Below are 22578 nucleotides of genomic sequence, written 5' to 3'. Positions count from 1 at the left end.
TCCCTCATGCGTGAAACAAATATGGAAATGTTAAAAATTCAGGGAAAAATCTCATCAAGGAATATAATTTTTTTCCGTATTTTGATCATTTCATTGTAATCCCATTTTGTTATTTCAAAAAATTTTCTCCACCATAATATCACAGATGCTCGATACATTTACAGCTGTCAATAATGGATAAGGTTACTATTTGGTACCAAGACCGGACGCACCCCACTTCACATCTCAGAGAGCTATTTTAAAGCGTTCCCGATGGATAGGTACATCCGGAAATTTTATTAAAATTAAAATAATAGCAATATGGCAACAGAACTTATCAACAAAAAAGGAAAATTGGCAATTGTCAATCTAGATTTTCAAGATCTGTTCAATAACAGATACTGCGCACAAAAATAATATAACTTTCGTGAAAAGTCCTGGATCTGTATCATCAATATAGAATATTTTTGAATCTTCCAGATCCGTATGATTTCCGTATGACCATCAGATTAAATCGTTAATTCACCATTAGATAATTTGCAAAAATCTGTCGGTTTTACAAATGGTTGGTATTTGTGAAACAATATTACACTACAACAAACCGTCTATGATCCCAGCAAGGGATTTAAATCCCAGTGACGTGGTGGTAAGATACTGATCTATCACCGTGGAGGTTGCCCTCACTGTCCCAGGTTCAAACCCGAGGGAGAAAGAATACCATCGAGCTTATATTACTGGAGGGAACATCCAGCCGCCGCGACGTCGTCTACATCTAATGCAAGGATACCACGTGATCCGGTGAAAACAAACACGATCTCCCATAGAGATCAATGTTAAAATTGCCGATTTTAACATAGAATTGCGGAAATTTAGTAAGATTTTCCGCCGCATCAATAATTTTAAAATTTGGATTGAATTCTCGATTTTCGAAATATTGAGTTCCCTTAGAGAACTTAGAGATACGAAGCCCAGAAAATTAAATATAAATTAATTAGCCAGACCCACTTTTGAGGTTGATATCCATGCAATGACATTAATTTCAGCTTTTTATTTATATCTCAAGCACGAAAATTAAAATTAATGTCTCCGTATTGTCTTATATTATCCAATTGCATCAATCCGTATAGTTTAGGATGTTTTGAAATTAATTATGGAATTATTTCTTTATTAATTATTATTTCTTTCATTACTTCTGGAGTAATTGCTTTAATCAATTCTGGATTTGTTTCTTTCATTAATTTTGGAATTATATCTCATTAATTTTGGAAGTATCACTTTTTCATTAATGCTGGAATTATTTCTTTCATTAATTCTAGAATTTTTCTTTCATTAATTTTGGAACTATCTTTTACTTTAATTTTGTAATTACCGCTTCAATTAATTTTGGAATTATCACTTCATTAATGCTGAAATTACTTCTTTCATCGATTTTGGAATTATCTCTTCCATTAATTCTATAATTTTTCTTTCATTAATTTTGGAATTATCCCTTTTTCTAAATTCTGGAATTATTTCTTTCATTATTAATACTGAAATTATCGTTTCATTTATTTTGGAACTGAAATTATGTTTCATTAAAACGAATTTTTCTTTCATTAATTCTGGACTCATCTTTCATTAATTCCGAATTATCTTTTATTAATGCTGGAATTATCACTTTCATTTATTTGGAGCTGAAATTATCTCTTTCATTAATTTGGAACTGAAATTATCACTTTCATTAATTTTGGAATTATCACTTTGTTTAATTTTGGAATTATCACTTTCATTTATTTGGAGCTGAAATTACCTCTTTCATTAATTTGGAACTGAAATTATCACTTTCATTAATTTTGGAATTATCACTTTGTTTAATTTTGGAATTATCACTTTGATTAATTCTGGAATTATAACTTTCATTAATTATGTAATTATCGCTCATTAATTCTGGAATTATCACTTCCATTAATTTTGAAATTATCAATTTCGTCAATGTTGAAAGTATCTCTTTCATTAATTCTGGAATTATCTTTAATTACTCTCATGGAAGAAATGCTACATGCGACTCATGAAAGGAACAAATCTAAATGAAAGAAACAGAAATGAATCGATCTGCCTGTTTTTGCTTCAAAAAATGCTTGATTAAAGCTGCGGAATTTAATTTTAAATGGGTCCATAATTAATTTCACATCATCCTAAACTATATGGATTGATACAAGTGCATAATATAAGAAAATACGGAGACATTGATTTTCATTTTCGTGCTTGAGAAGATATAAATAAAAAGCTGAAATATTGATGTTATAATTCCAAAATTAATGAAAGTGATAATTTCATTTCCAAATTAATGAAAGTGATAACTTCAGTTCCAAATTAATGAAAGAGATAATTTCAGCTCCAAATAAATGAAAGTGATAATTCCAGCATTAATGAAAGATAATTCGGAATTAATGAAAGATGAGTCCAGAATTAATGAAAGAAAAATTCGTTTTAATGAAAGATAATTTCAGTTCCAAAATAAATGAAAGCGATAATTTCAGCATTAATAATGAAAGAAATAATTCCAGAATTAAGAAAAAGGGATAATTCCAAAATTAATGAAAGAAGTATTTTCAGCATTAATGAACGAAATAATTTCAGCATTAATGAAGTGATAATTCCAAAATTAAAGTAAAAGATAGTTCCAAAATTAAAGTAAAAGATAGTTCCAAAATTAATGAAAGAAATAATTCCAGCATTAGTAAAAGAAATAATATCAGCGTTAATGAAATATAATTTCAGAAATAATGAAAGAAACAAATCCAGAATTGATTAAAGCAATTACTCCAGAAGTAATGAGAGAAATAATAATTAATAAAGAAATAATTCCATAATTAATTTCAAAACATCCTAAACTATACGGATTGATGCAATTGGATAATATAAGACAATACGGAGACATTAATTTTAATTTTCGTGCTTGAGATATAAATAAAAAGCTGAAATTAATGTCATTGCATGGATATCAACCTCAAAAGTGGGTCTGGCTAATTAATTTATATTTAATTTTCTGGGCTTTGTATCTCTAAGCAAACTCAATATTTCGAAAATTGAGAATGCAATCCAATTTTTAAAATTATTGATGCCTCGGAAAATCTTACTAAATTTCCGCAATTCTATGTTAAAATCGGCAATTTTAACATTGATCTCCATGGGAGATCGTGTTTGTTTTCACCGGATCACGTGGTCTTCCGATGTTGTTCCGTCCAAAGATGTTGGGGGACACCTTTCTCAGCACTGCCAAGGCGGAGACCGCTGACGTCACGCTCCCACCAGTAATATAAGCTCGATGGAGAATACAGGTAAGCTATTTTCCCTATAGAGTTGGATATAGATAGCGCCTTCCTCTCCAACTCATCTTATTTGAAAAGAAAAATGAGGTGATGATCTTTGAGAGATAACAATGACGCACCTGGTGTGTAACATTCAATAATTTCAACGCGTCACTGAAATTTGTTTTCGTGCCTCAAAACACGAACAGGTTTTTTTTGTTCTTTCTCGATGTTCCAATTTATTATCAAAACATTCAAAGTATTTAGCACGTGAAGTATATTTGCGTAGATTTCAGAAGAATACGGTCTTTTCACCGCACTGGATTGCAATGACAACGCAAGTTTGATTTTATGAAGACATAGAAGAGTACCATAGAGTTAGTCAAATAACAAAACAATTGCCAGGTATTCTTCCAAAAAGTTTGGTCCCAATCACCTGATATTTATACAGGGTGCACATAGTTATCAGCACGCACATAATTTCATCGGCTAACCGTTGATTCTAGAGACATACAAAGGGTTGTATAGTTATTAAAATAAAATAAAATAAAAATATTTTTTTATACTGACAGCCTGTGTGTGGCCTGTACTTAAAACTCAATTATAAAGCTGTTGCTCTGTCTCTACTGATGCCAAAAAAAAAAAATTCCTCAGTGAATATTGCACGTTTCTAAGTGAAATATTCACTGAGATAACACACGGAGAAAGATGGGAAAAGCAGTATAAATAAGGGGTAAAACACGTTCTACTCCATGCTATGATGGGTTTTTAGTTTTTTCTTTATCTTTTTTTTTTTTGGTCTCAGTAGAGCCAGGGCAAGAACTTTTTTATTGGGTTTTTGAGTACAGGGTGTCCGTATTGTAAGTAAATCTGTTACGTTAATAACTGTATGACCATTTCAACATGAATGGTGTATCTGAGTTATAAACTTTAATTGGATACTTTTTTAATTCGAAGTATGCTTCTGGGATTAAGGTTCACCAGTGAAATGCGTGCTCAGTTATTCACCATGTATATAGTTGTATGGTGAAACTGTACCGCGAAAATTCGACCCAGGCTATTGTCGACAGTTCACCTATAGTGCAACTTCGAGGTATCACTGAACAATACAATTTTTTTTTTATATTGGGCAATTTATTTATTATACATTTAATATATTATATTGAATATTTCTGTTATATGACAGGTTAATTCATATCGCAGCTGCTTCATTGGCTTCCTGCCACGGGATAGAAGTTTCTGGCTCCTTCCCTGGAAACATTTTTTGCATGTGTGTACGCGTAAAAGAAAATTACAATTGGGATTATCCTTAATTGCATATCAAAACTATCTTCATGGAATGTTATCAATATCTGAGAATGGCTTTTCTTCTGTAGGTGTGAATGCTTTGCTCTCCAGAATCACAGGTACCGCCTGCGTTCCCTTGCAGTCAAGAGTTGCTCATGGTAGAAAGTCCATGGGATGTTCCGTTTGGTGCCTTTCTTCTCCCTACCCTAAAATGGACACACGTGGAGAAAACATTATGGAAAACAGAAAGTTGTGAAATGTTCTTGAATATATACTTCGAAGAAACTATATATCAGAAAGAGTATAGAAGACACGCTTCTCGTGTGGTATTAAAGCTGCCAAATAAGAATTGAGTACGATTGCCAGTTCGTTGATCGAAAGATTGGATAATATATAAATATACATTGCTCACATTTAGCTTCTCGGGGCAGAAATATGTGATCTCATCTGCAAAATTTAAATGAAGATTACAGTTATGTACATGAAGCTGATCCCTGTATTTGCACATTGTGCAAGTCGTTCTTTTTTTTCTGTTAATACCAGACACACTGTAATAATGTGTAAAATGACGGAATGTGTATTGTTGTTGTGTACAGGTTTTTACATGTTTAATAAAATGTTATGTAAAATTTTCTCAAATGAATGGCTTCATAAATGTTTCTAGAAGTTGGTGAATTCAATTTTGAAATCACTAGATACATATCAAATTGGTTACTTCATCGTATGATCAGATAGATTTTCATTACAAATAAATCATTGGGCTGCGGTGAGTAAAACCATAAGAAGAATCTAGTTCTTTGATATGGAACAAAAGTAATATTTTTTATTTTATCCTCTGGGCCGATTTTATCCACATATTGAAAAACGGATATAATTCCAAGAAACACATAATTCCAACCAAGAGTAACATTCAACTCCGGTATAAGAAAAATCAGAAATAATAGGATCATTTAATCGATTAAATTCATGAAACTAGTAATTAATTTAAAACGTAACAACTGAACTAATGAGAATTTTGACTTATTGAAAGTGATAATTCGGCATATATTGTAGATTAGAAATTTATGAAGAATTATAGTAAAAATTAGGGAATAAAATAATGGGAGAATTATATATTTATAAAGAAATGGAAAATGTGCGAATAAAAGAAGCAGTTAACAAAAGAAAAGAAAATAATGAGAGAAATAGTTTCAGAATCGATGAAAATTCAGAAGCCCTTAGCGAGACTCAGAGATCCCAACAGTTGTGTCAGAATGGACTTGCAGTTGGTGCTTAAGCTCCCACAGTATTTTGTAAAACCATTCTGAACTTAGTATTCAGAATTTGAAATCCTCTATGTAAAGGTAGGGCCGAGCGCTCACACGAGAGTATATACACTTGCGATACCTCTTGATCCCAATTAATTTAGTATAAATCGGTGACGTCAAAATTATGCTTACGACTTGCACCGTTTCGCAACTGTTTTTGAGAGTTCCAAAGACATCAAACGCCCGTTTTACCTGTAACGATACGGTATTAGGAATCTAAAATTTTGTATCCACAAACAAATTTAGTAGCTAGTAGTTGGATTTGATATTTAACAGCGTTGTGTTTTACTTCTTTCAAAAGTTTTTTTTTTAGATGCTATAAAATGATGTAACGAAAAAAAAAATTGAGGATAAAATTTACATCATTTTTCGTCTAAAATGATCGAAGTTTCTGAACCCATGAAATTCAGAACTCGTAATCGCATAAACCAGGAGCCACAAGCATGCCTCTAAGAATATTTTATGTAATCTTTTCAGTAAATAAAATTGTTTTGAGAGGTATTTTCAAAACGCCGAAAATTCTTTATTTTCACAAACCAAAATAAATTGTGAAATATGGACTTCAAGCAGAATTAACACATCTGAAACATGAAATTAAAATAATTTCCACATTTTTTTTTTCTAATCCTATGAAACGTATATCTGATCTCATTTTTAATTTTTTTAATCCAAACTAGAAAAATAAAAGACACGTTCTCATGAAAGATAGCATTTTTAAAAATGTCAAATGCTTACATGGGCTTAAAATTTCTCTTGGGATAAGCAGGAGAAAAAAGTTGTGCAATTCAAGTCATGTAATTACATTTTAAGGCCCACACGTGTTTAAAAAAACAGTTACCAAACTGTTTCCTTTTTCTAAAAGAAACTTTAATTTTTATTTCCCCCAAAAAAAACCCAGATAAGTGTAGCAGATTATTTTAATCGTGCATTCCAAAGGCCAAGTTTCAGAAAAGGAGAAAAAAAATCATGAAAAAAAAAAGATGTCGCTTGAGGTAAGCAAAAAAGACAGAATTGGAATGAAAAAAAAGAGGAAAATAATATAAAAGTAAATGCGGCATTCTTCCATTTTTTTGGAAAGTTCTCTTGAATCTTCACCGTCTTTAACGAGTTTTTCATTCTTTTTTAAGATCTACAATTCTTTTTCAAAGAGAAATTTGTATTTTTTTATATTAGTGTGAAAGTGCAAATTTAATTAATAAATGTGTTTTTAGGATCTTGAAGAATTTACTTCAATCAAATTCTTTTCTTCTGTTTTTCTGGAAGGTTTAAGAATGAAATATACGCTTGGTTTTGTGATTCGTCAACATGTTATTGGGGTATTTTAATGGAACAGATTCAGTTTTTGTGTTTACGGGTCTTTTTTCATAATTGTTGTTTTAATGAAATGTAATTTATATGATAATTGATCTTTGTTTCATATTTTTATTTATTTTTTCTTCAAGAAATATGGTAGTTGACGGATACGCCTGTTTATTAGTAAGGGATTATTAATAATTGAAATTAAGTTTTTAAATATGTCGTGTATAATCCTATTTCGAGTAATTATTTTTCTCGAGAAAATATTAAATAAAGGATTACTTCTTTTGTTTGTCGCATAGGTAGGAAAACTACTTTGTTTTAAGTAAAGAGCTAGGAACTAAATAACATGCAATTAAATATCAGAAGTATAATTTCGAATTACTGTAATTTGTGGTGATTATAAATGATTGTGTGATAAAATCAGAACTAGTCTGAAACTACGTATTGCCTTGAAAGACGTGTGTGATCTGTATACAGTCGAATCCCGTTTTAGCGAATACCGTTATAGCGAAAATCGCGTTTTAACGAACCCTTTTATAATCCTCCAGATAAGTTAACATAGGAATAATGCTGAAAACCTGGGATTCCTTTATAACGAAATTTCATTTTAACGAAGTGATTCCTCCGGTCTCTTGGAGTTCGTTATGACGGGATTCGACTGTATAATTCCGTTTCATATCTACACAATCATAAATCATTATTTAATTAAATTATAAGAAATTATAGACGAACGTAAGGATTGAAGAAGTCATTATTAAACATCAAGGATTGTATTTAATCTCTATAAATTCAGAAAAAAGCTATAATAACACCATAGTCAAATATATATCGAAAGTAAGAGGAACTTCATCCCGTTCATTAATTTAAAAATTCCATTTTTTCAAGAATACTTTTTCACAGTTTTGAAACAATTAGAAAACTCGATGAAACAGTTTTTGGGCAATCAGTGTGTAGCAATCAACAATATTCTCAAGAATTCATATGTGTATTTTTTCATTATACGCAAATCCAATATACCTTTCACTATACATACAATTAAAATGCATATCAGCCAAATACAACAGAAATTTCGATCATGCTGTCTAATAATTGCACGTCAAATTTAATCAAAACATAAAATTAAATTAAAAGACTGGGTGGTTCTAATTGGAGTTCCGATTTCACAACGGTCTGAAATTAGAACAACTTACAAGATATACAGAAAACTTTCGGTTTTATGCAGTTATACTGTTTTTTTGGAAAACATTTAATCTCTGCTCTTACCCGGACTCGAACACGGGTACCTTGGAGATAGAATATTGTTATAGAATAATATTTATATTGAGTCCTGGTATAGGGGGGCAGAGTTGAAATCAAATCAGTCAGTTTTCAGTATATCTGATATTAACAAATATGGAGTACATTTTTATCTAAATATGAGAACCACTTGCTAGAGTGCTTCAATTTTTTTGACTACACAAGAGGTAATAGAATTTTGTTAGCTGAAGAACAAAATTTGGTAAAAAATAAACGATGGGAGACAAAATGGTGATTTAACGAAGTGGAAACCAGTATGAAGGTGATATACAGGGTGTTGCCTTGAAGGAGCGACAGACTCAGAGGGGTGATGTTAGTCATCAAGAGGAAAAAAAATTGTCATAAAACATGGCAAAACATATCGCAAACCACGTTTAGTCGGTGAAAATAGCAAAAATACTCGACGTCGAGTGGAACGAAAAGGCCAATAATATTTAGAAAAAAACTTTTATTGGACAACATAATTACAACACAGCCTGTGATGTACAAAATAAAGTACAATAATATGTACAAAATCTCCTGTAATCATTTTTCTTCGTCTAATTTCCCACATTGAACTGTGCTGTATTCTAATCAGAACATGCTGTCAAAGAAAATCGTTTTTGCACCTATTTATTTTAATTTTTTGTATTCATTTCGCACTTATTATTGTACTTTATTTTGTACACCAGAGGCTGTGTTGCTATCTTCTTAAAATAAATGTTTTTTTTCCACTCATTTTAATGACCTGTTTGTCCTACTCGATGTCACACCCTTCATAAGTATTTTTGCGATTTTCACTGACTAAACGGGGTTTGCATAACAAATTTTTGTTCCTCAAGGTGGCTTATAATACCCCACTGAGTTTGTCACCACTTCAAGACAACAGCCTGCATATTTACAAGGGACATAAAAAAAATCTTAATGTGATGTCCTAGACACATTTAAATCCTAAAACATGTACAGTATGTCATAAGGTCTGAGTATTTGTTTTGATAACTGTTATAATGCGTGATGCTAACTTTCGTTGTCGCTAAATATGTAAAGTTCGCAGCAAAGAAAACTTTCTATATATGTCTCCAAAACCATTTTACCGAAAAGTAGCGGATGGTTATTATGTCATTTCCAAACTGCACTGCAAAACAGCCACTCTACTAGTATTGCAAATGATACTTGTAAGCAGTTATAGAGATGCGACTCAATACTTTTTGGGGTAAATGTGCAGTTATAGAGATGCAACTCAATACTTTTTGGGTAAATGTGCGGGAAATTTCCGTGTTAATGGTCGAGACACTCAAATATACATTATTTTGAGATTTCAGCTGTATGACGTCATATTAAATAATTATGTAACATTATTATATAAATACTTATTACTTTCGAATTTCTTCTAACTATAATAAAGAACTGACTGCCATCTGGTATTAATTTATTAAGTTTTTTGATAATAACTATTTTAACGCCAAATTCGAAAACATACTGATCAATATTTTTAATTTTAGACCACTTTGAAATCGGAATAATTCATACTCATCCTATACTATCTTATCTACACTACCTGTACATCCTGTACTAGTACATGGTAATATGAATAACACGTTAAGTATTACAGTGTCTGATGGATGACCAGATTTGAATTGTAGACCGGACAAGTCTACTGATGTTATATGACTTATCTGTTTTTCTGAACAGAAAATAATTTCAAAATTTCGAACCATTGAAAACGGTAGATTTATTGCTCATCGAAAAGTACGACTGAAAAGTAATACGATCATTAACTGAGGATTGACCAAAAGAAAAATTCTTACTGATTTCCACTCTAAAATTTTGACATTTTGACATAATTTCGTATATATATCACTCGAAATAATTCTAGAATCGAAAATGCTAAAAAAAATCAATATTTCAAAAACGAAAGGGAAACCTCTACCGAATTCAACATTTCCTCGCAGCTGCGAGGACCCCTTATTCATTTATCTTTGAATTTCATGTAACCAAATTTAGAATAGGATTTGTAACCCTAATGTAATATAGGAAAGGCGTCATTGAAATTCTTCAAATGTTGCTATTTTTTCCCTCGGTAAAAAAATAGGAAGAGAAATATGAAATTCTGTCAAAGAAAAAAAAACGAGATTCAAGGAAAGAGATTACGCTCATGACATATCATTTACTATGGTATCTAATTTTTTTTTTTTTGCCTCTTCTTCACTCATCTTCTACTCTCGCTCTCTCCAAAAGTTATACTGCTATCGATTCCTATATCGGGACAGGATCAATTCGAACTTCTGCTGTACGAGTATGGTAATCTAAAGGGAAAGGAGAGGCATATAGATGGCTGAAGAATATATGTTTTCTACGGAACTCATTTTCTCCTCCTTTCGCAAAAAATCAGAAAGATTTTTTTTTTTTCATTCCTTCTTCATAGAATATAAAAATAAGTTTTTCCTCATACAATTTTTTCGATTTCCAGAATATATATTTTCCCTATCATTTTTTTTCCCTACTTTCCAGAAAAGAATTCAAATGAATTCAGAATAAAAAAAACACAGAAGGAAGAGTAAACGTACAAGTTCATGTTCACCTGCATATTTTTTTTAATATAGCTACAAAAAAGTAAAAGTCCAGTAAACTGCATAAATCTCTAATGTGAATATATCGTGACAGTTTCCCAGCATAAAATGATATAAATAACTTAATATTTTTCTTTCTAATTTGTTTGAATGATATAAGATTTTTTATGTGAGGTTACGGATCATTATTGATGATTAAAGCAAATATTTAGCGAAAAAAGTAGATATATGTTCTATAATCATTCTAATGAACATTTTCAATTCTTTGAACTTTGTCTTAGACTGTGGTCAATGAATAGGAAATGTCGAAGAAAATGTTAATGAAATTATCATTCATAACTAGGACCAAAAGTCCATCTCTCACGTAAATCTATACGCATAGAGTTTTGATAATATTTTTGATAATACTTCTAGCGTGAGGATGATAGGTCTATTTATTTCTTCCTGCTATCCATTTTTTGGATATGAAAGGGGGAATTGAAATTGTTATAACTTATTTATACATATACTGACATTTGAAACTTAATGTCTTTATGCTGATATTTTCACTAAAAAAATATTTACACAGATTCTAACACAGACACCTAACACCTTCCTAATTAAACACAGAAAATCATTTCATATACTTGCAAACGTTGTTAACCAAATTTTGACTGACGCTGCATTTGCGTAACGCTTTGTTTGAGATATTTTTTTTTCAATTCATTGTCATACAAATTTTTGTAAGAAATTAGCATTTTCGGAAATTAAAAGGTCTTATGACAGAGAGAGATAGAAAGAGAGGGAGTGTCGTAGTATCTTTTCAAAATTTGTTGAAAAGATTTGTTTAAAAGTTTAATTTTTGTCACTTTTAAAATATCGAATTTTTGAAAATTCTACCCTGATTTTTCATCTGGAATTGTTTGTTCTATGACCATGAAAATAGAATAAAAAAGTTTTTTTTCGGTTACATGACACATGAGATTTCTCAAAACTATAATTACTGACTAAATTAAATAAATTCATTTATAATTATTAAAATATTAATTGATTGGAAATTGACAATAATTGTAAAAATGCCAAACTAATGACATTTTTTTAAACATCCCAAATATGTTATTTAAGTAGCTAGTTATATACAAAAACAAAAAAAAAACAATCCGGTAATGAATTGAAGAGCGGTCAAATCTCTGAATTTCCTACTATTTTGCGTAATGCTTTGTCATGTTCACATTAAAATCCTTCTCCAAATGTGTGCATGTGCGTGCGTGAGTGCCCAAAAAAACCTTTTTTGGGGCAATTTGTTGATAAAAGTAAGCCACAGGCAGCCAGGAAATTTTCGAAAGCTAGGACAAGACACGGGCGAATATTTTTAAGATCAGGAAGAGTAACCACTGCACAAAAAGTTTGAAAAACAGCTGCTCTCGGGGTTTAATTATATTAACTAATTTCTCGTACCTTGTAAGAGACAAAAAAAATTTAACAATGTACGTTCTTGACGAAAAAGTCAAGATTACATAATGATTATATTCTGAGAGCATACATCTATTTTTTAAATATAAATTCAACATTCAAGCCACGGCATTTTCAAAAGCAATTGACAATTCAATATTCAAATCGAAATTCGAAGCTCCAACCTTTTTAGCCACTGACTCACAGAAGTAACGCCTAAAGATCGTATCAAATCTTTTTAGTATGTGCTGGAAAAAGCGAAGAAAAATTTCGAGGAGAATATACAAAAGAGCTTATTCGAATTCTCAAGAGTGAAATCAAGAAATCGTGGTATGATTTCTTCTCTGCCGAGTTTTCCAGACTAGCACTACGACTTCTCTCCTAATGAACGGCATCGAGAATGTTTCCTTTGTTCCTTGGCTTAGAGCCAGTTCCAAAGAGGAAAAGCAAAACAAATAAAAACAAAAGATACGAAACGAAACTCACAGTGCTTATGGATAAAAGTTTATATGACAATTTTCCAATTTCCTCTGCTCGTTTTCTCTGTTTCATAAGGATTTTCCGTAGCATTTCTTTTTTCTTCTTTTTCTTCTTTTAGGTAATTTTATACATATAAGGAAAAGAATGTCTTTTGTTTTATTTTTTTTGAATTTCTTGAATAAACGAGGCTCCTTTTATTGAAGGGGGGAAAAACAAATAAGAGAAATCCGAGATTTAGCCACCTGCTGTTTTTAAGATATAGGAATATTTTCCTTTATTTCAGTTCCTGTTGCCACTGCTTTTATTCGATACATTTAGGTTTTAGAAAGTACTTAAGAACAAAGGAGAAAGAAATGAATTTTTTTTTCCTCACCGTGACATACGATTATTTTCATGATTTTGGAAAAATGGGATTGCATTAGAGTAGTTTTTAATATGATGAAGATTAATTAAGAATGAAATATTTATTAGTTTTGTTTTAGAAATTTTTTTTATAATATAAAAAAAATGTTTTGATAATATGAAATATGATAATAATGAGATTGGATTTTAGTTTTAAAATACATACCCACGTATAGAAAGCTAGTACAATAAAAAAATATATATACAAATGCATTTTCCAAGAATAACATGTTATCATAAACTGAAATCCTTTTTAATTTTTATTTCTTAACATAGCAAATCACATTCCCGAATCGATAAAAAATTTGTTATAAGTAATTATTATTCTGAATTATCCAATCATTTGACTTCGCCGGAATAATACGACAGGCACCATTTGCGGCATAATTTAGAAAACTAATTATTAATTACTACAATTGTTCAGTTTTCTTCTACTGATGATTTTGAAAAACAGCTTAGAATGTAATAAACTCAGGTTCATGTCTTCGTAGAAAATTCCAATCGAAAAATACATTTTTTTAGCTTCATGCTTCGGAAAAAGGGGAAAAGAAAAATTAATTGAACAAATGATTCGTAAATCATGGCCGTATACTGAGGTGGATTTCTGTGAATTTTGTTGTCCTTCACTTCAAGTTTTATATTTTTAAAAAATATACTGAGAAATTGAATTTTTTGGATGTTAATGCCGAAACTGATACTGATAAAAGTGATTTGTCTGCTCCGGGAATCGAACCCGGACCCCTTACATACCGGGCAAGTGCACTAACCAATACACCAGAGACACACTTTTCAATTCCTCATAACTCGCATTAGTAGCGTGAAGCGCTGAGTGGAGTCGGAGCAACCTCCCTTAACTACAGCAATTTTCGCCTCAGTTGGCGTTTTGGTATGAAGAGATGGTATTTTTTCGGCCTGAAATATACTGAGAAATTGAATTTTCTGGATGCTAATGCCGAAACTGATATTTTTGAATGTTTCGGCATCCAGAAAATGCAATTTCTCAGTACATTTCAGGCCGAACAAATACAATCTATTTTTAAAAAATGGTTCAGCACTAACAAGAAATAGAGCCATGAAATTCACAGAAACATTTGTTTTGTGAAAAATTTATTTGGAGGAATGTTATTTGGATTTTACACGATAAGTTACATCAGAGAAAATGAATAGTATTTGAACCATTGATTTCTTCGTAGATAGAAGATTGTACATAGAAAATCAAGTCGTTAAAAACATAACATTTTACTTCAGTAAATGTATGGTAATGCTAATATGTGTTTATGCCAACAGAAATACAGTGAATCGTATTCAAGAATATTTACAGAATATTTTTTGTTAATCTAGAAAACTGAATCGTATTTTAGTGGTTTTTTTTTCAAAACGTAGCTACAAACATGCTTTGTCCCGAAATGCGTATACAAATATCTAGATAATAAAGATAGATAAGATATATTAAAGATCTAATCTTAATTTGTTTAAGAATAAATCTTTTAAATGATGATGACTCGAGTTTAATATAATATTTACATCATTAGAGAGAGAGGCTGATTCTAAATGCTCGAAAGTATCTTTCTCAAACACCAAAATCCAGTAAATATACATTTCTGTTGACAATAAAACATCCACGAAACATACGTCGATAACGTGAAAAAAATTAATGCGATCTCCAATTAATTTACATTACATTTCTACTAATTGGTGTAGTTAATGATGCATGCAAACAGCATTTACCAATCTCTTCTTGATTATGCCCAAGGATATCCATGTATGTTATCGGAGGATAGAGATCAATGTTTTCAGGTATGATGTTATTCATGTGGAAAGTTGAATCGATATACTCAAATGGAATAATCTCTGCATCCAAGAAACTCTGTAAAATAATTGCGAGAGTTGTTATAGTTCTGTATAATGATGAATAAGTACCAAGCGGAAACTCAATCTCATTATATAAATGTGTCTGTGTGTATACGTAACATTTCGCAAACAACTTTAGTCGATTAGTTTAGCAAAATACTTACTTCAATATAATTAATAAGAAATATGTTTTTAATTCGAAATCACAAAAGAGTTTTCTCGAGATGTTAGTAACAAAAAATCTCGATGGCCTTTGGTGAATTCGACTTTATTATAGAACTTAGATAATTAATATCTATTCACTGTAAGAACCATCAACATACTCAACTGTTACTATTGTTCATCCAATTATTTATTATATTCCACTTCAAAGAAAGTCAAGAATAATCAATTGAAATTGTATTGTTAAAAGAGAAACTAAAACAATTTTCCTCTCAAAATGAATAATACAAAAATACTGAGGCATTTACTTTCCGTGTGTGTATTCTACGCATTTAAAAAATATAATAAAAGAGCTGGGTCTCTTACTGCCATCAATCAAATAGTAACAAATTGTTTTCAAACCGATTTTTATTTTTCATTTCCATACTGAGCACCGGTTTAAACCATTACCTTCTATAACAGCCTCCGCGCGAAGTATTGACTGATGTCGTCCATTTCATCTTTAGCCATTGGACATAGCAGTTCGATGTCTGGGAAATCTTTTCCTTTTTTGCAATATATTCCTATGACTATAGGTGAATGGGCGACTTAAGTGGTGTCACGAGCTTCGCGCAGAAGCTTTCTGCTATAGAATGTGTTGTTTAAACCAAAATGTTGTTATATCCAAATTTTATCCGCTATTTTGTGTTTGCCACAGAAATTTATACATTCCTTTTAGGTTTGCTGAATCAAGAAAACAGTTCAACGTGAAATTTTAGGGTAATAGAAGATTTTGCGATAAACTATTGTTTTAAATTATTTGTTGATGGTTCTTGTGTAACAACAGTATGCTATATTATATAATATACATGAGAGAAAGAGAATTGAGCTGGGACACCTGCTGCCATCTATGTAATTATATCAAAGTCATTTGCTTATAACACCTCGAGTAAAACTGACTGTTGGTTCAAACCGGTGTGCAGCATGGAAATATGAAACTGCACTAAATCGTATAATATTATGTATCGTATATTTTCATGTTGCATACCGTCAAACCGAAAGATACCCCAGGCATCATCACCACATCGCAATATCGGCTCATTGTCTTCACGTACTGGATACCTCTGGTAATTATTTTATGAAAAACATACATAACACAAAATACATTACAAACATAACAAGTATAAAATCATAATCTAAGTGTAAAATTTTAATCTATGTATAAAATCAGTTGCAGATCACAACCTGCGTATACACTCAGAAATGAAACATATAAATGACATGAATGTCGCTCTCCACTTGTTAATACAAGATATACAGAAGACTGGATGTTGTGAAGATATTTATTATTTGAGATGTTAATTTTTTAAGGAAGGAAAAAACTCATCTCTGCCTCTACCGGGAGTCGAACCCGGGTCCCTCGGTAGCTAAGTGGTCAGAGCACTCTATATACGAGGGATCCGGGTTCGACTCCCGGTAGAGGCAGAGATGAGTTTTTTCTTTCCTTAAAAAATTAACATCTCAAATAATAAATATCTTCACAACATCCAGTCTTCTGTATATCTTGTATTAACAAGTGGAGAGCGACATTCATGTCATATACAGTATATAGCCCTCTGGTGGCTCGTCGTCCATGAGCTATTAGCTGATCGGTTTCACCGTCCATTGCACGGTTCCGTTCGGCATATATACACGCTCTAGCGAAGGAAAATCGCTATCTCCTCTGTAGCTTAGTGGTCAGAGCACTCGTCCGGCAATCGAGGGACCCGGGTTCGACTCCCGGTAGCGGCAGAGATGAGTTTTTTCCTTCCTTAAAAAATTAACATCTCAAATAATAAATATCTTCACAACATCCAGTCTTCTGTATATCTTGTATGAAACATATAACCCTGTATCGCATATTCATATGGCACAACAGTGTAAATATCACTGCGCCGCTATGAGGTTGTATGCTAGACTAGCATCGTGGTAGACTCTCATGGTGAGGATGGAGGTTCGACTCCGTTCATGGGACAATGGCGGTCGGCAGAAGATAATTTTCTGTGGTTTTCCTAGTTCGAGGCAAAAATGTGTGTGAGTTAGTCTCCCATTTAAAAAAGTCTCTGCGCAGAAAGCAGACAGACCTGCAATACAATATTGACATAACGTGAAAATTCAAGAATTTGCAATCTTTACAAATACAAATACAACGCCACAACAAGCAAAATGCACAACGAGGTGGCTGATAAAAAGATTCCCATAAAAATATGGATGTCATATATTTCAAAAATACAGCAACCCAATTAAAAATGCAATTAACACAAATTATAAACAATATATACACATGATAAAATATTATACAACGCCCATAAAGAATATTTATGGTTGTCTTATTCTAAGAATGGATAGCTTCTCGATTTATCCCAACATGTTTATCGTATTTCTTTTTAAACGTGTCAAATGTTTTACAATTTACTACCTCCGAGGGTAATCTATTCCATTTATAAACAACCCTATTGGAGAAAAACTCCCTGCGGCACCATAGCTTTGCATTGTCCCTCACCTATCCATACTTCACCAATACACCATCGATACACACCAATCTATTACTTCAAAATACGGAAGCAATCCCGCCAGTAAGAACACGAAACAAGCACATTTCTGACAACATAAATACGTTAGGGCCACATATACACTCAGAACGCACATTCTGGCATGCACCAATTTGTTAGAAATTATTCAGAGGAATGCGTACGATATGCATGTACGGTTAAGTAGCAGGCAGTAGTGTAAATGCCTCGCAATAACCAGTAAATAAGATCTTTCATGTTTTCCGTAGCATTTCCATTTACTTTTGGAAATGCAGAGCTACAATTTTTTTAAGTAGTTGTACATTCACTGCTTCTTTGTTGGAAAAAAAAATACATACGTTTCTTAAGCGTATTTTTCGATATGCAGTCGATTCCCGTTTCAAGGAATACCGTTATAGCGCAAATCTCGTTTTAACGAAAACTGTCTCGATGCCCCAGATAACTTTACATAGGAAAAATGTAAAAATCTGGAATTCCTTTATAACGAAATGTCGTCGTAATGTGATTTTTACAGTTTCTTGGAATTCGTTATAACGGGATTCGACTGTATAACGATCTGTATTAACTTTTGATTCCTCATTCGTTTTTCTACAGACGCAGCTGAAATGTTTTCCCACATAAACAGAAATTTCAAAAATATCCCTCTCACCCCGCAATCACGTAGAAAAAAAATAGTTTACAGTACAAAGCATCATACCAATTTTTTGTTGCACTTATCAAGTTGTTCAGTGACAATCCATTGTATTTATTAACACACAGTTCACATGGAAAAGAAATAAAAATATACAGACGTTATTATCCTGAACAAAACGGTACAAACCGGAGAAAAACAAAATAAAGCTGCCACAAACTAATTACTGAGATTATTTTTTCTACTCAATCAAGATAGTTAATGCAATTATTTTTTTCTTCTTCCAGGAATAGCTTTAAAACATATCTCTAATTATTCGGTGTCTCGTCCACACTTTAAAAAATATATATTTTTTAATCTTCAATGAACATAGTTTCAGAAATAATTTCGGATGCGTTTCGACATAAAATGGAATGAGATAAAATTCATTATTTGACTCTTTTCAGAACAAAAAAACAGAGATAGAGCAGGAAAGGAAGAAAATGCCATTGAGAAAAGGAAAGCGTAAAATATAAAGAAAATTATCGTAGATATGGAATTGGGTTCTTTTCTTATCTTCACTTTCTTTTTATCAGACGCGATTGACTAAGATTCCTTTACTTTCTTCTTTCATTAGGACATGTATGTATTAAAAATTGCTAATTAAAAGACAAATTATTTTGCAAGTTTCTCTCAAACTTAATGAAGCCATTCGTGAGAGTCTGTTTTGATACCATAATGAGAAAAAAAAATTAAGAATGATGTTAGAAAAATTAGCGAAATTTATTTCAAGAAATCAGAATGAATTCGACTGGAAAAATGCTAATCAAAATAGGACGAATATGTTAGATATGGAATCAACTGTTTCTGAGGGATAATAATAATGACAACAATGCACTTTCACGTGAAAACCACTGAATGAAATTGCCACATGTATTTAGATATGATATCTGGATCAGTTCGTGATATGTGTGTATCTGTCACTGCCAAAGCCCGAAATTGTGCGTGGATTTTACAATTTTGTTGAATATTGGACCAGGCCAATGTCTGAATTTCGGGCTTTGGCGAGGCAGTTGGCGAAGTGGTCGGAGATCCTTGGCCGAAGTTCGATACAGAAAGACAAGATTCGGGTCATCGTGGAAGATGTCATATTTTTCCGTGATAATTATGTCCATGTTAGATATGGCAACCCATCAAATCATAATCACGAATCCCTAACTATTTTTTTTTAATGAAAATTAACAGAAAAACAGAAAAATTAAAGACAGAAAAATTAAAAACAGAAACATTAAAAAACAGAAAAATCTATATGTTTGTCTATATTATTTTATATGAACATTTCTTTCTCAAATTTCTCTGGTTCTCACTCACATGGGGCTGATATAATACTTACACACGGTGCATATCAAACAGAGGGTATGACACTTTATTCGTGAATCGTTGATCCTACAGGTATATTTCCAGTTAGGAAAAATATTCTAAATAACGTGTAGTGCTCAGGTACGCCAGTCATGTTTCAAGGTGTTGTATAGTTATCAAAATAAAAAAAAAATCACTTTTTATATGCAGTTCCCGTGTGCGCCAAAAGCCAATCATAAAGTTGTTGCCCTGTCTTTCCTGATGCCAACAAAAATGATTCATGTTTCTCAGTGCAATATTCCCTGATATATTCGAATTCGAAAAACGGAGGAATGTTGGGGACAAACAGCTCTAAAAATGCGGAAAACCCGTTTTAACGCTGTTTTTCCGTTTTTCGAATTTGAATATTTCAGTGAATATTACACAAAGAAACATCCCCGCACACGGGGACTGCATTAAAAATTATTATTTTTATTATTTAATAACTATACAGCTCATTGAAACATGTATGAAGTATCTGAGTAGGCGTACTACACGTTATTTGGAAACTTTTCTAATTCGAAGTATGCCTCTAGAATCAAAGGTTCGCCAGTAAAATGTCATGCGCTCGTGTTTGCCATGCACCCTGTATGCCCATGTATCTCACGATAGCGATGAAAAAAAATCAATTTAGCGCCTACCGGACCGTCTTACATCAGCACATCGAACTTTGGTCCCGCATCTCCGATCACTACGCGAATTGGCCGAACAAAGATCGAATTATTTCTGAAAATCGGACTTTGGCCCAACCTCTAGGCCATTTCGTGAGTTACCGGGCCATCTCGCGAATTGGCTGCACTTTGGGCTCTGGCAGTAGCGTATTCAGTAATATCCATGAAATAATTTATTTTACTGAAAGGCCTTTCTGGTTTTTTAATCGACGTTCCCATATCGATTTTCAGTTAATTATCTATTCGCATGTGCAATTCTGAAAATTGTTTATGCGAATAGAGAAAAATTAGCAAGACGAAGTGTACAGATTTTAAAATATTATCTCTACTCAAACGTATTAACTGAGATACGTTGATAACTTGAGTCACATACACATGAGCTGCGTTCGAGAGTTTTTCTTGAAATTGAGACATTATTTGCACTTTAAATCTAGAATTTAATCAGACTGAATAACGATTGAGATATTCAAGGTCATGCAAATTCACGTTATTAAGCATCTAAATTACCATGTTGAATGATATGGTTCACATTGTGCATTGACTATGTTTTTCTATGTATTATCATGCCTAGTTTACAATATCAAGTTGAATAAAAAAATTAGATATTATTTTAAAATATTTCAAATAATTATAACGAGAGTGACTGTAATCTGTATTAATAAATAAATTTGCACGAAAGAAAAATGTCATGACCCGAAATTGATTCACTGGGGCTTCCGAGATGGGTCGCACAAATCCATTTACACAGCCTATGATTCTTGAGCTACAAATCAAAATCAAGATCCAATCCGCAGGTGATTTTCCGATATTTGTTTTACAAATCCAATTACAGCCAGTTATTTTTGAGCTATAAGTCACGATCCAAACTTCATTCATCGGGGTTCGGAGGTGGGTCGTGCAACTTCAGTTATAGCCAGGGACTCTTCAGCTCCATAGGTCACAACCGGAACGGGATTCGGATGGGGGAGGGTTACGAGTTTTTCCCCGTCTTCTTATTTTCAGTCGTGTAAATCCATTTGCAGAAAAGTAATATTTAGCATGAGAATCACACACGCATTAACATTCCAACAAGAACTTCTAAGGGGCCGTTCAAGTATTACGTAAGCAAATTTTTAGCCATTTTTGACCCCCTACCTCCTTGTCAGCAAAAGCAAGCCTCTCTGAATCCAACTAATATTTTCTCAAAGGGTGGTTGATGACGTAAGCATTATCTAAACCCCCTCTCCCCCTTGTCATCAAAAGTCAGCAAATCGGAAACCCCCCTCCCCCCATCGATGATGATGCAATACTTGAACGGCCCCTAACGTGAGAGTTCCTGTAACATTATGGAACTTCTAATATGTATAACCTTCAGTTTTGTTGTTCAAACCGAGCACAACTCAGGTCTATTGCCATGGGCAATTTACTACCTAGTAAGTCGTGCCAGAAATGTGTGTGTGCACCTAACAGTCTGAGTGCGCATCTAGTATTGTGTCTGATTTTTCAGTGCTGCACATCTTTACTTCAGAAGTAAGTGAGTGAAGTGTGATGACTGAATATTTGTACTGTTTGTAAGCCTGTTGCTCTCCCTGGCGATACTTCTTAACGGGGAGATCGGGGATTCGCTCCCCGAAGTTGGGGAACACAGAAAACCAACTTCAGACAACCACCACTGTGGTGACGGTGGGGCTCGATGCGAGTCCGTCACTATGACCTCTCACTCTTTCTTTTTTTTTTTCCTTCTTTGAAACCGAGCACAACTCAGGTCTATCACCATTTATGGATGATTTATTACCTAGTGTGGGTTACAATTGAATTACATTTGTGCTATAATGACCACTCGCCCATAAAAAAATCTTTAGCTCAAACTTGATTCACATTGGCTTCCGACATGGTCTTACAAATCCACATACAGCCAAGGATTCTTAGCTATGGCTCACGACACAAACTTTATTCATCGGGCTTCCGAGATTGTGTCATACGGATTCACGTATAGCCAGGGGTTCTTGAACTATGGATCGCAACCCAGACTTGATAC

The 22578-nt window shown here is 32.6% G+C and overlaps 1 protein-coding gene across 2 annotated transcripts in view; it reads left to right on the top strand.

Annotated features, from left to right (window-relative positions):
- Positions 1 to 5189, top strand: part of LOC149077222 (adhesion molecule nephrin-like) — a 151548-nt gene extending 146359 nt beyond the window's left edge. For both annotated transcript variants that reach the window (XM_089244961.1, XM_089244960.1), the window contains one exon: positions 4646 to 5189. The gene's annotated coding sequence lies outside the window, so the exon portion shown is untranslated. The remainder of the gene's footprint in view (positions 1 to 4645) is intronic.
- The last annotated feature ends 17389 nt before the right edge of the window (positions 5190 to 22578 follow it).

The sequence above is a fragment of the Pholcus phalangioides genome, unplaced genomic scaffold (assembly GCF_987345545.1).
Source record: "Pholcus phalangioides strain wild (caught in Gottingen) unplaced genomic scaffold, Ppha-v1.0 ptg000015l_1, whole genome shotgun sequence".
NCBI lineage: Eukaryota > Metazoa > Arthropoda > Arachnida > Araneae > Pholcidae > Pholcus > Pholcus phalangioides.
Note: the sequence above shows the minus strand (reverse complement) of the source record. Positions and strands in the feature narration are given on the sequence as shown.